Source organism: Lissotriton vulgaris, chromosome 7, assembly GCF_964263255.1.
Source record: "Lissotriton vulgaris chromosome 7, aLisVul1.2, whole genome shotgun sequence".
In the NCBI taxonomy this organism is placed as follows: Eukaryota; Metazoa; Chordata; class Amphibia; order Caudata; family Salamandridae; genus Lissotriton; species Lissotriton vulgaris.
In genome coordinates this window covers 1,568,277,820-1,568,288,788 of record NC_141695.1, presented here as the reverse complement: position 1 = coordinate 1,568,288,788, position 10,969 = coordinate 1,568,277,820, and the positions used below count along the sequence as shown (strand labels likewise).

The 10,969-nt window shown below is 44.9% G+C and overlaps 2 long non-coding RNA genes across 2 annotated transcripts; both read right to left on the bottom strand.

Annotated features, from left to right (window-relative positions):
• Nucleotides 1-7,561: 7,561 nt before the first annotated feature.
• Nucleotides 7,562-7,976, bottom strand: LOC147706009 (uncharacterized). Its single transcript, XR_015297343.1, has 3 exons — nt 7,903-7,976; nt 7,726-7,810; nt 7,562-7,639 (listed from the first exon to the last, which is right to left on the bottom strand). It is a non-coding gene; the product is annotated as an uncharacterized LOC147706009 (long non-coding RNA).
• Nucleotides 7,969-8,339, bottom strand: LOC147706008 (uncharacterized). Its single transcript, XR_015297342.1, has 3 exons — nt 8,243-8,339; nt 8,074-8,149; nt 7,969-7,990 (listed from the first exon to the last, which is right to left on the bottom strand). It is a non-coding gene; the product is annotated as an uncharacterized LOC147706008 (long non-coding RNA).
• Nucleotides 8,340-10,969: the final 2,630 nt, after the last annotated feature.

Sequence of the window (10,969 nt, the reverse complement as noted above, 5' to 3'; positions counted from 1 at the left end):
TGGGGCTCATCAGTCTGGTGTAATTTGGTTCCAGTGGGACAGTGAGCAAGGGACTCACATCTGGAAATGCCATTCCCTTTTATAACGCTACATTAAATGCACGAAAGATGATGGAAGGAATGTTTGCAAACAATCTAACTACTGGCAATCCCTTGGGGAAGCAATTCAACCCATTGTTCATCATGCCACCTCAGTATGGGCCCAGCCATCTGCAAATCACTCTTGACCCTGCTCCATTGGGAACAGCCAAGACAAAACAGCCAGACGAGGTCCTTCCGGGAATCGGAACACAAGCAACCCAAGACCAGTTTTGAGTTGATTGGGACTCATCAGTAGGTGGAGCTTGTTTCCAGTAGCACAGCGATCAAAGGAACCATTTCTGGGCATACCTTTGTTTCTTCAGTTGTTACAGCAAGCACACAAAAGGTGACAGGAGGAACCCTTGCAAGTAGTCAAACCTCTGGGGTTCATTTGGAAACCATTCCTACTCATTGTTCTTCTGCCCACCATTCCACCTCAGTTTGAACCAGCCATATGCAAATGAGTCTTGACCCTGCTTCAACACGAATAGTCAACTCATCAAGCGGCCGCTCCTCTGCACTGGTGGAGGAGAGTCGCCCCACTGCCCGGTGTAAAGCCAGCAAATGAACAATAAAACGATGTTCTAGCATCGTTTTATTTTTTGTTTGCTGGCTCGGAACCAGCTTGTGCAGGGAGGGGTGGGGCATGGAAGGGAGGAGGAATATATGTGCAGTCCCTAGGTGAACATATGTGTTTGGCCGGCCGTCTCAAATCGAACAAAACACACACATGTGCACTTAAGTTTCGCCAGCCTGGCTGCATTCAGCAGCTGGGTTGGAGAAACCCCACAGACTCTCTGACCTGAGCGAAGCAGAGCGAAGCAGAGCGGAGCGTCTAGCCAGATCACTCAGGCCAATCCCCTCGCTGCTCTGTAGCAAAGGGATTGGATGGGAGTCTGTCCCAGGGGCTGCTGGGACCAGGAAGAGGACAGCAGGAGCAACGCAATGCAGGAGGCAGCTTCAGGTACGTTCCTTTTTTTATTATTACTAATACGCCCCGCACGCTACCCCCCACGCTTCCCCCCACGCTTCCCCCACGTGCCTCACCACCCTTTGGTAATGGCTGCCGCCACTGACCCAGTCAAATCAAGCCCTTAATCTATTATACAGAGCTTCTGTCACAATGCCCCTTATTTGAGGTAGCAACCTAGACACCCACCTACTATTCTTTTCCCCCAAATTGCCCCAGATCCCTCCTGTATCTCACACTGTGCTCTCTAACTTGTAATCATTCACCCTTCTTCCTCTTCTTAAAAACATGATTCTTACACTTTCCCTTCTCACCCCTTCAGCTGTCTTTTTCTCTCTGACATACTGTCCTCTCTCACAGTTTCAGAACACACATTTCTATCCATCCTATGATACATGCTCTCTCTATCTATCTCAGTTCCCTAAAGCTCAAACACACATTTTTCTGGCATGCATTAATTAACATGCTCACCTTGCTAACATATTGGGAGTATAGTGGCAAAAGAAGAAATTAAATAAACAAACAAGCTAAAGACTCTTTAAAGAGGGTTAAATAAATAATAAAGCACTGTGGTGGATGTTCTATCCAGAGAGCGAACAGCAAAAAGTTAAGAGGGCATACCACATCCCTCCCTCACCCCATGCCAAACAGTTATTACCGTCCTGCCTTTCTCAGCTGTAACTAGTACATGTACCTGTGGGACAGATATCACTTTTCCAATGAAGGCAGCCTTGGGGTTAGCAGAAAGTGGTGCAAGGGACCACTGCATGGTTCGCTGATGTTATTCCCTGCACACTGAATTTCTGCACTCGCATTGCAGACATTTACTGTTATTGCATGCAGCATTGTGTCCCATACTGACCCGTGCAATTTAGGCTGTTCCATTGGATGGCTTTCATGTCCAGTTCAATGTTCTGCTTTGAATTTGCTGCTTTCCTTCAAAATTCTGTTTCTCCAATACTTGAAGCATGGCTTTACTGCCATGTTTTTATTGGACTTGTACCTAGATAGCTGATGTCTGGGGTCAATTTTTTTCGCTGTACATCTTTACTGATCATTTGTATTGTAGTTCTCCATGGGAGTTGCCCTTCTCTTCTGGTCCCTTTTCCTTTTATTTCTTCCTTCCAAATGCTTCAGATTCATGCTGTTATTTTAAGGTCTCGGCCTCCGTCGCACTGCGTAAGCAGTGGCCGGAGTCTGAGATTTTTTGTTTTGGCTACAGTGGGGCTTGAACCCACCCCTCTTCTCCATTGGCTGGCTTCCTAAACGGAGGCCAGCCATTGGAGGAGAGGGGCGTCACTCTGTTCAAGCCTCGTCTTTTTGCGATTCAGGGGCGTGTTTTATGCAGTTTTTAAGCCGTGACGTCATCCGTCTCTCAACTGCTAAAAACACGCCCCCGAATCGCAAAATGACTGTGTGTTTCTCCGAGGCATTTCTGCCTCACCTCGGAGAAACGAGGTCATGTGGAGTGCTCCTCTCTTGTTTGGGGTAGGCGTGGAGTCCTCCGAATGCGAGAGTTTTGAGTGTGGCTATACTGCTATATATTTTTCGAGTCCTCCTACAATCCGATTATGAGAAATCTTATTATTTTCTATGCCCGATTTGCTAGTGAAGCACTGGCGCGAGGAAGTTAAATTCTTAACGGCGTCCAGGCCGCTTTCTATATTCATGACGGGAGGTTTTAAAATGATGGGCGTGTGTACTACGGGGATCGGCTCCCATTTCTGGTTGGGATCGCCGTGGATTTCTACACCCCGGATCCTGCGTCGTGAGTACAGCCGGTTCTGTGCACGAAGTTGTCGTGTGGTGTATGTGTATGTGTGGAGCAGAAAAGTTGCATCAAACCTCTACCATACTGAGATTGCTGATCCTGTTGCAGCCACTATTGTGGGCTTAAAATGCAGATGAAGCTGTCTCATTGTATGAAGCACAATTGCCAATAAAAGTTTTATTAAAAACGTTAAAAAAAGATTGACGCCAATGGGATTCCAGCCAATTCGTAAATGCCCTCGTTTTCAAATGCATTTAATTTTGTGTAGGAAAAAGGAGGGAACCCTTTTGTTCTAGCATAATTCGCGTTTCCTTTTATATTCATAAGGACAGCTTTTCTCACTCTGTTTCCTGTATCTGAAAGTCACCGAGTCCTCCTACAATCCGATTATGAGAAATCTTATTATTTTCTATGCCCGATTTGCTTTTGAAGCACTGGCGCGAGGAAGTTAAATTCTTAACCACTTCCAGTCCGCTTTCTATATTCATGACGGGAGGTTTTAAAATGGTGGGCGTGAGTACTACAGAGATCGGCTACCATTTCTGGTTGGGATCGCCGTGGATTTCTACACCCCGGATCCTGCGTCGTGAGTACAGCCGTTTCTGTGCACAAAGTTGTCATGTGGTGTATGTGTATGTGTGGAGCAGAAGATCTAAAAAGATTGACGCCAATGGCATTACATCCAATTCGTAAATGCCCTCGTTTTCAAATGCATTTCTTTTTTGTGTAGGAAAAAGGAGGGAACCCTTTTGTTCTAGCATCATTCGCGTTTCCTTTTATATTTGCAAGGACAGCTATTCTCACTCTGTTTCCTGTATCTGAAAGTCACCTCCGCATTTACTGTTCTACCGCTGTACCTGCAGGAGAAGACGGGCAGTCCTGTGTCTGGGGAATGCCCGGAGCAGCCGCAGCCCTGTCGGATCTAGAAATCATTGGCTAATACCGCACCTGACCTTCATTTCACTTCCCATGTGTTGATGTCCATGACCTCCGCGTGCACCCATGTCGCTGCCTAATTAGAAACACCAGCCCTGTTACTGTAACTTCAGACTGATCCATGGGATGGGGGAGGGGGAGTTAGAGGTGACGACTAGTGTGGCACTTTCATTCAAGGCGCAGAAGTTCAAAGGTCAGGGAAATAAATGATGGCAGAACGAGCCCAGCATTCCCTAAGATTCGTATCTTTCAGAGACATCACATATTCTTTCCTGTTACTGGCATACTGAATGACCTTTGAGCAATGATGTCATTAATTATACAGTTTCCTCGTGTTGTTCCCTGAAAGGTCTGGCTGAAATAAAAAAAATCTTGGCTTCAGTGTGTTCCCTGCTTGTGTCTCTGTTCCCTGCTTGTGCCTCTGTTCCCTGCTTGTGCCTCTGTTCCCTGCGTGTGCCTCTGTTCCCTGCGTGTGCCTCTGTTCCCTGCTCGTGCCTCTGTTCCCTGCTTGTGCCTCTGTTCCCTGCTTGTGATCTGGTTCTTGTGCCTCTGTTCCCCGCTCGTGCCTCCGTTCCCTGCTCATGCCTCTGTTCCCTGCTCGTGCCTCTGTTCCCTGCTCGTGCCTCTGTTCCCTGCTCGTGCCTCTGTTCCCTGCTTGTGATCTGCTTTTCGTGCCTCTGTTCCCTGTTCGTGCCTCTGTTACCTGCTTGTGCCTCTGTTCCCTGCTTGTGTCTCTGTTCCCTGCTTGTGATCCGGTTTTTCGTGCCTCTGTTGCCTAGGGCGTTACTGGGCAGAGAGCTGTATGTGGCTCTCTGTGTGTGGCTCTCTGTGTGTGGCTCTGTGTGTGTGTGTGGCTCTCTGTTTGTGTGGCTCTTTGTGTGTGTGGCTCTCTGTGTGTGTGTGGCTCTGTGCGTGTGCCTCTGTTCCCTGCTCGTGCCTCTGTTCCCTGCTTGTGCCTCTGTTCCCTGCTTGTGATCTGGTTCTTGTGCATCAGTTCCCTGTTCGTGCCTCTGTTACCTGCTTGTGCCTCTGTTTCCTGCTTGTGCCTCTGTTCCCTGCTTGTGATCCGGTTTTTCGTGCCTCTGTTGCCTAGGGCGTTACTGGGCAGAGAGCTGTATGTGGCTCTCTGTGTGTGGCTCTCTGTGTGTGTGGCTCTCTGTTTGTGTGGCTCTTTGTGTGTGTGGCTCTCTGTGTGTGTGTGGCTCTGTGTGCGTGTGTGTGTGGCTTTGTGTGTGTGTGTGTGGCTCTGTGTGTGTGTAGCTCTGTGTGTGTGTGGCGCTCTGTGTGTGTGTGTGTGTGGCACTCTGTGTGTGTGCGGCGCTCTGTGTGTGTGTGTGTCTGGTGCTATGTGTGTGTGTGTGTGGCGCTGTGTGTGTGTGTGTGTGTGTGTCACTCTGTGTGTACGGGTGTGTGGCGCTCTGTGTGTGTGTGTGTGTGTGGCGCTCTGTGTGTGTGGCGCTCTGTATGTGTGTGGCCCTCTGTGTGTGTTTGTGGCTCTGTTTGTGTTTGTGGCTCTGTGTGTGTGTGTGGCTCTGTGTGTATGTGTGGCTCTGTGTGTGTGTGGCGCTCTGTGTGTGTGGCTCTGTGTGTGTGTGTGTGTGTGTGTGTGTGTAGCGGTGTGTGGGTGTGGCTCTGTGTGTGTCTGGTGCTCTGTGTGTGTGTGTGGCGCTCTGTGTGTGTGGCACTCTGTGTGTGTGTGTGTGGCGCTCTGTGTGTGTGTGTATGGCGCTATGTGTGTGTGTGTGGCGCTCTGTGTGTGTGTGTGGCACTCTGTTTGTGTGTATGTGTGTGTGGCGCTCTGTGTGTGTGTGTGTGTGTGTGTGTGTGTGGCACTCTGTGTGTGTGTAGCGGGTGAATGTAAGACATTATTCTGCATTCTGTCCATCAACTGTGTTTTTTGCAAGTAGCGCCAGCACAAGCACCTGTGTGTATTGTTGCAAGGGTGTCTGCGTTACAGGAGTAATTGTTTATTTGGAGGAAGGAGCACCTTCCTGCACATAAACAATTTTGAAAGGCGATTTGCTCTTTCTATGTGTGCTGCAGACTACAGCACACATGGAAAGAGCAAAAGACAAGGAAAGTGTAATAATTTCTCCTTGTACCGTCAGTCTAAGACCAGGTATTCCCTGGTCTTAGTTTTTGGAACTGCCCCAGTCTTGTAAATATGGGGCAGCGTGTTGCAGTGTTGCTGTCGTACCGCGCTGCTGCTGTGTTGCAGTTCGCCGGTCCACCAGATTAGCCGGGATCGCTGAATACCTTCGTCGCTTGCCTCCGCTGCTATCCCCCGACGGCTGCTGCTTCCAGTGCTTGCCCTGCTGTCAGGGCTGCCATCACATCTCTGCCACACCACACCGCCTCGTTGCCTCTGCGGCTGGCGGCAGTTGGTGGTTGGCGTTTGGAGGCCGTTTCTGTGTCCGGGAGCAAGGTTGGCTGCAGACAGGTTGGAGAGGAGGAGACGGCTGTGGACCGTCGCAGTGTGCCTGTGTGATGCCGATTCTCTACTCTGGTTGCAGCCAAGGCGGAGGCGGGGCGGAGAGCATTTCCCAAAGAAACAGATAAAAAGGAACCACAGTGCCTGTTTGATGTGGAGAGGACGTGGTGTGGAGTCTACAGTTTGTTTTGTCTTTGATTTGTGGTTTTTGATAAAACGTGGCCTGGAGCCCGGAGCCCAGAGCCTGGAGCCAAAAAAAGCCTTTAATGAAACAGGCGTGCGCAGCTGAGAGTCCGAGCCGGTGATTGGGGTCGGCAGAGTCGGCCCGTGGCTATCATCTGCTGACTGCTGGTTCCGTGAGCGGAGCCCCCTCCCTCCCGCTGAGCCGGGAGGGGGTGGAGTGGAGTCTGGGGCAAAAACTGACGGGCGGAGCTGTGTGCGAGTGTACAAGTGAGCTGAGGGCACACATCAGCAACTAAGCGAATTAAGGAAGAAGAAAGCAGTGAGCACTGAGCACTGAGCAGCTGACTCACCACTTCGAACGAGGAGCTGCGGAATTGCTGCTTATTCACTGTGGAGCATCCGTGGAGCCTCAGTGGAGCGTCAGGGGACACTGGAGGTCGACTGGAGTCTGGTACTACACGCGAAAAAAATGAAAAATGTTCCCTGGGTTCTTGATTACAGTGGGGAACTAAATTATTCACACCTCACAACATACTCTCATTCAGCCTGTTCATCAATAATATGCTGTAGTGGAACCACAAGGACAGGAACTATTTTGTGTACAAAAACTTTAACAATTTATTATAAAAGCAGATATTTCTTAAAAAGGTGGTTGATACAATATAAAACATGAATTCATTTCACAAAGTTAAAAACAATGTCAGTCTACTCAATGATGTCTAGATTTCAATGTTTTTTTTCGGATCTATGGGTACAAGAATACACAGATCAGCATACTATTGAGGACATCAATTGCAATAGCACATAATTATAAAATGTACAAAAACAATACATCCCCTACGGGGTAGTCGATGCGTTTCGGTGGTTTGTGGCAGTGTGCCCCACCTTCCTCAGGACAGTTTTGATGTACACATCTATCTGTGAACAGAAAATGCCAATATAAGAATACATTTATTGTATCATTAAACGTTTTTTTGTCTTTTTTATCGCATCCTTCTTTCTCTTTTCTGTACTTGTCTATCATTATTTGTGGTTCCACTCTGCATTTATGACACTATGGTGACCCTTGGAGTCGACCCCCCCATTTTTATAAAAAAGTCAAAGATTGGACTAGGGTATATGGGCACACATATTCATACATTCATTCATTTCCCTCCATTTTAGATAACATTCAATCACACATGATTGTATACCTTTAAAAATATCCCTTTCTGCTTAGGATATTTGATTGAAGAAGAACTTCTAAGGCGGCTAGTTCTAGTCTCGCTCTACCGATAAAAAAGGAGGATATAATTCAGAAACATTAATCTGATAATTAAATGTTTAAACATACTGTGTTTGTTCTATGTCCTACCTTCTGTATTTAAACAGGCATTTTACATTGTTCGCAGTATATATTCTTTTCTCAATTTTGCTGGCAGTTTATGTTCAATTCTGCCCTGTGGGGAAATGGGGAGTAAACATCTTAAACTCTCCCTCCTTGCCTTGTAAGTAGACTATTCTCATTTATGTATACTATTTATTTACGCACCTTAATTAGGATAATCAGGTCTTTACATCGGTGTAGACTTCTCTGTGGTGGTCTCAATAGTTTTAGATATTTTTAGATATTGTTTAATCTGAAACAGTGGGAATGGTATTTTTTAGTTACATGCTCCCATTGTTTTCTAGCCCCCTTTCCTCTCCTAGTAACCTTGCTCACCTGTTTATCTTGTGGTGTTGCAGGTGTAATGGGTTCCAGTTCACCGTTTCTCTAAAAAAGTTTTTTTCAATTCCACCTATAAGAATAGAGCATGAATGAACTGTAATCGATTCCCTTTCTAGATAAGTGAGACTTTTTTTCACTACTCAATATTCCTTATGGCGCTCACCTTCTAGAGTTGGATCTGCATTCCTGAAATGATTGGGCCCTCGATACTCCCGTGATGCTATGGACTTCCTTCAATTGTCCTTCTTAGCTCGGGGTTCTATGAGAGAATATTGTAATGTTATCCCCTTTGTGTCTTCTAAAATGTGTTTAAAAAAATTTGTTTAAAATTTAAAAAAAAAAAAAAAAAAATTTCTAACTACGAGTGAAACATTTTCTATAATAATATACACCCATCCAAGGATCTTTCTCTGTTTATAATAAACTCTAAGAAGTTAATGTTACCCTTTTGTAGGCAGTTTTATGCGTACACGCTGCATGTTGGCCTTCATTTCTTGCTAAATGCCCACAAACCACTTATCCCGCTTCGTACTTACTAAAGCCATAGTTGTGTTACGTAATGGCTATTCATATACTCATTACCTTATTCTTGTTTGGGCCTTACGTTTTTAGTTACTTGTTCACCGACCTGCTTAGCTGATGCAGGTTTACTTAGTACTCCGATTCGATCATTTTTTTAAAAAAACGGAGCATGCTACTTACAGAGTTTCGCATAAACCCATACTAACAGTCCCTCTCATTTTGAAACCTCTAATTCTGCATATATATTTTGAATTATAAAACTCTCCCTTATAGCTTCCTAGTATTCCAGGTTATTATACTGTGGTAGTTTGGGTATAAAATCTATTGACGGCATTCACTTTTTCCGATCCCGCTTTGGACTATAACTAACGTTCAACCCACCTTTATAGTTTGCTAATACATAGGTGTTCCCCATGCGCGTATCAGCCTCTTACCGTGTTGCCGGTTTTTTGACTCCTCCACCGATGTATTTCCAGATCCCGGTTATCGAAGAGACACGTTATCCTACCCGGTCTCTTTTTAAAGTGGGTCTCAAACGTCTCACCTTCCTCATCTAGGTCACATGGCTCCTTTCTTTAATGAACATAGAGGAGGTATCTAGAGGGGGTTTGTCTATACTCGAGCATGGGCGCCATCTTTGAGTGCCTTATGATAGATATAATTATAATGGGCGCTCTTTATGATCAATAGAATACAACTTTCTTATACTTATTCTTAAACAAATTTGTTTCCTTTCATTCAAAAGAAACCTAACTCTTTCATCTATTTATATTTTGAGTACTATTATTGTAAGCAAATCAGCCCAGTGTTGCATATGCGTGATTCTAACGGTATATCCTTTCCCATTCCTCCCGGTTATTAAGGCCGTCAGTATGTGTTTTAAATTTACACATAAAGAATTGCTCTCTCAATTTGCGTTTTTTCTCCCAATTGCCGCCTCTTCTTGACATTGTGATTTTTTCCACTATGCACCATCTAAGGTCGTCTACTTTATGGTTATGCTGCAGCCAGTGTTCAGTTAATGGAGCATTACACTTCTGAGTTCTGATGGCTGAGCGATGTTCGTTCAGCCGTACCTTTACTTCCCTGCCAGTTTCACCGATGTATCCTAAGCCACATGGACATGTTATCAAATAAATTACATTTTTACTTTTACAATTGTACATCTCTTTAGGGATATGTGTTCCCTCATTTAGGGTGATTTTCTGGCTTGGCATTATTAGTTTGCAATTCACTCAGGAACTACATGGGTAGGTTCCTGTTACTCTGGTACCTGTCGTGATGCTCATTTGTTTATTTTCTGATTTTTCCTTATAGGTTTTCACCAGCATATTTCTGATTGTTCTGTTTCTTCTATATGAATAGAGAGGTTTATCAATAATTCCTGTGCTTGGATCTTGTAAATAGCTCCAGTTCCTGTTTATTATGTTTTTTATTTTGTTGCTCAATAGTGAATAGTTCGAGACAAACACTATTTTGTTCATTTCTTCTTTCTTTCTATTATTATTTTCAAACATTGCCTCCCTGTTATAGAATTTAGCTCTTTTGTATGCTTTTTTAATGATGCCCTTGGGATAGCCACTATTTTGTAATTTAATCTTTAAATTCTCAGCATGAATCTCAAAGTCTTGTCTATTGGTACAATTTCTGCGGAGCCGCAGAAATTGCCCAAAAGGGATGTTATCCTTTTGACACCGCGGATGGTCGCTGTTATAGTGGAGCATAGTATTGCGATCCGTGGGCTTAACATACAAATCCACAATCAGGACACCTTCCTTACTTTTAATTGTGATGTCTAAAAAGGCACATTCCTCCTGGCTCATGGTTGAGGTGAACCTCAGATTGGGATCCCCGCAGTTTAACCACTCGATAAATTCCAGTAGTTCACACTTCTCTCCGTTCCAGATGAAAAATATATCATCTAGGAACCTTGAGTAGTTTTCTATATTCTCATAAAATGGACAGGCCTCATTGTAAATATGCTTGTCCTCAAAGGCACCCAAATAGAGGCAGGCCAGGCTCGGCGCACAGGTAGCCCCCATGCTGGTGCCCTTGGTTTGACAATACAGATCCTCCTCAAATAGGAAGATGTTGTTTTTAAGAATAATCTCTGTTAGGTCAACTAAAAAAACTGAGTGCTCTGATAGATCCCCATTCTCATCTTTAAGTAGTTCTCTTATTGTTTCTACTGTCGCAGATTGCGGTATATTTGTATACAATGATTCGATATCTAGCGATACCAACCATTGTTGTTCTTTATTGAATTTTATACCCTCTACCTTTTTAATCATCTCAGTGGTATCTTTAATATATGATCTCTGTTTTGATACCAGAGGCCTTAAAAATCTATCCACGTAGATACTCAGTG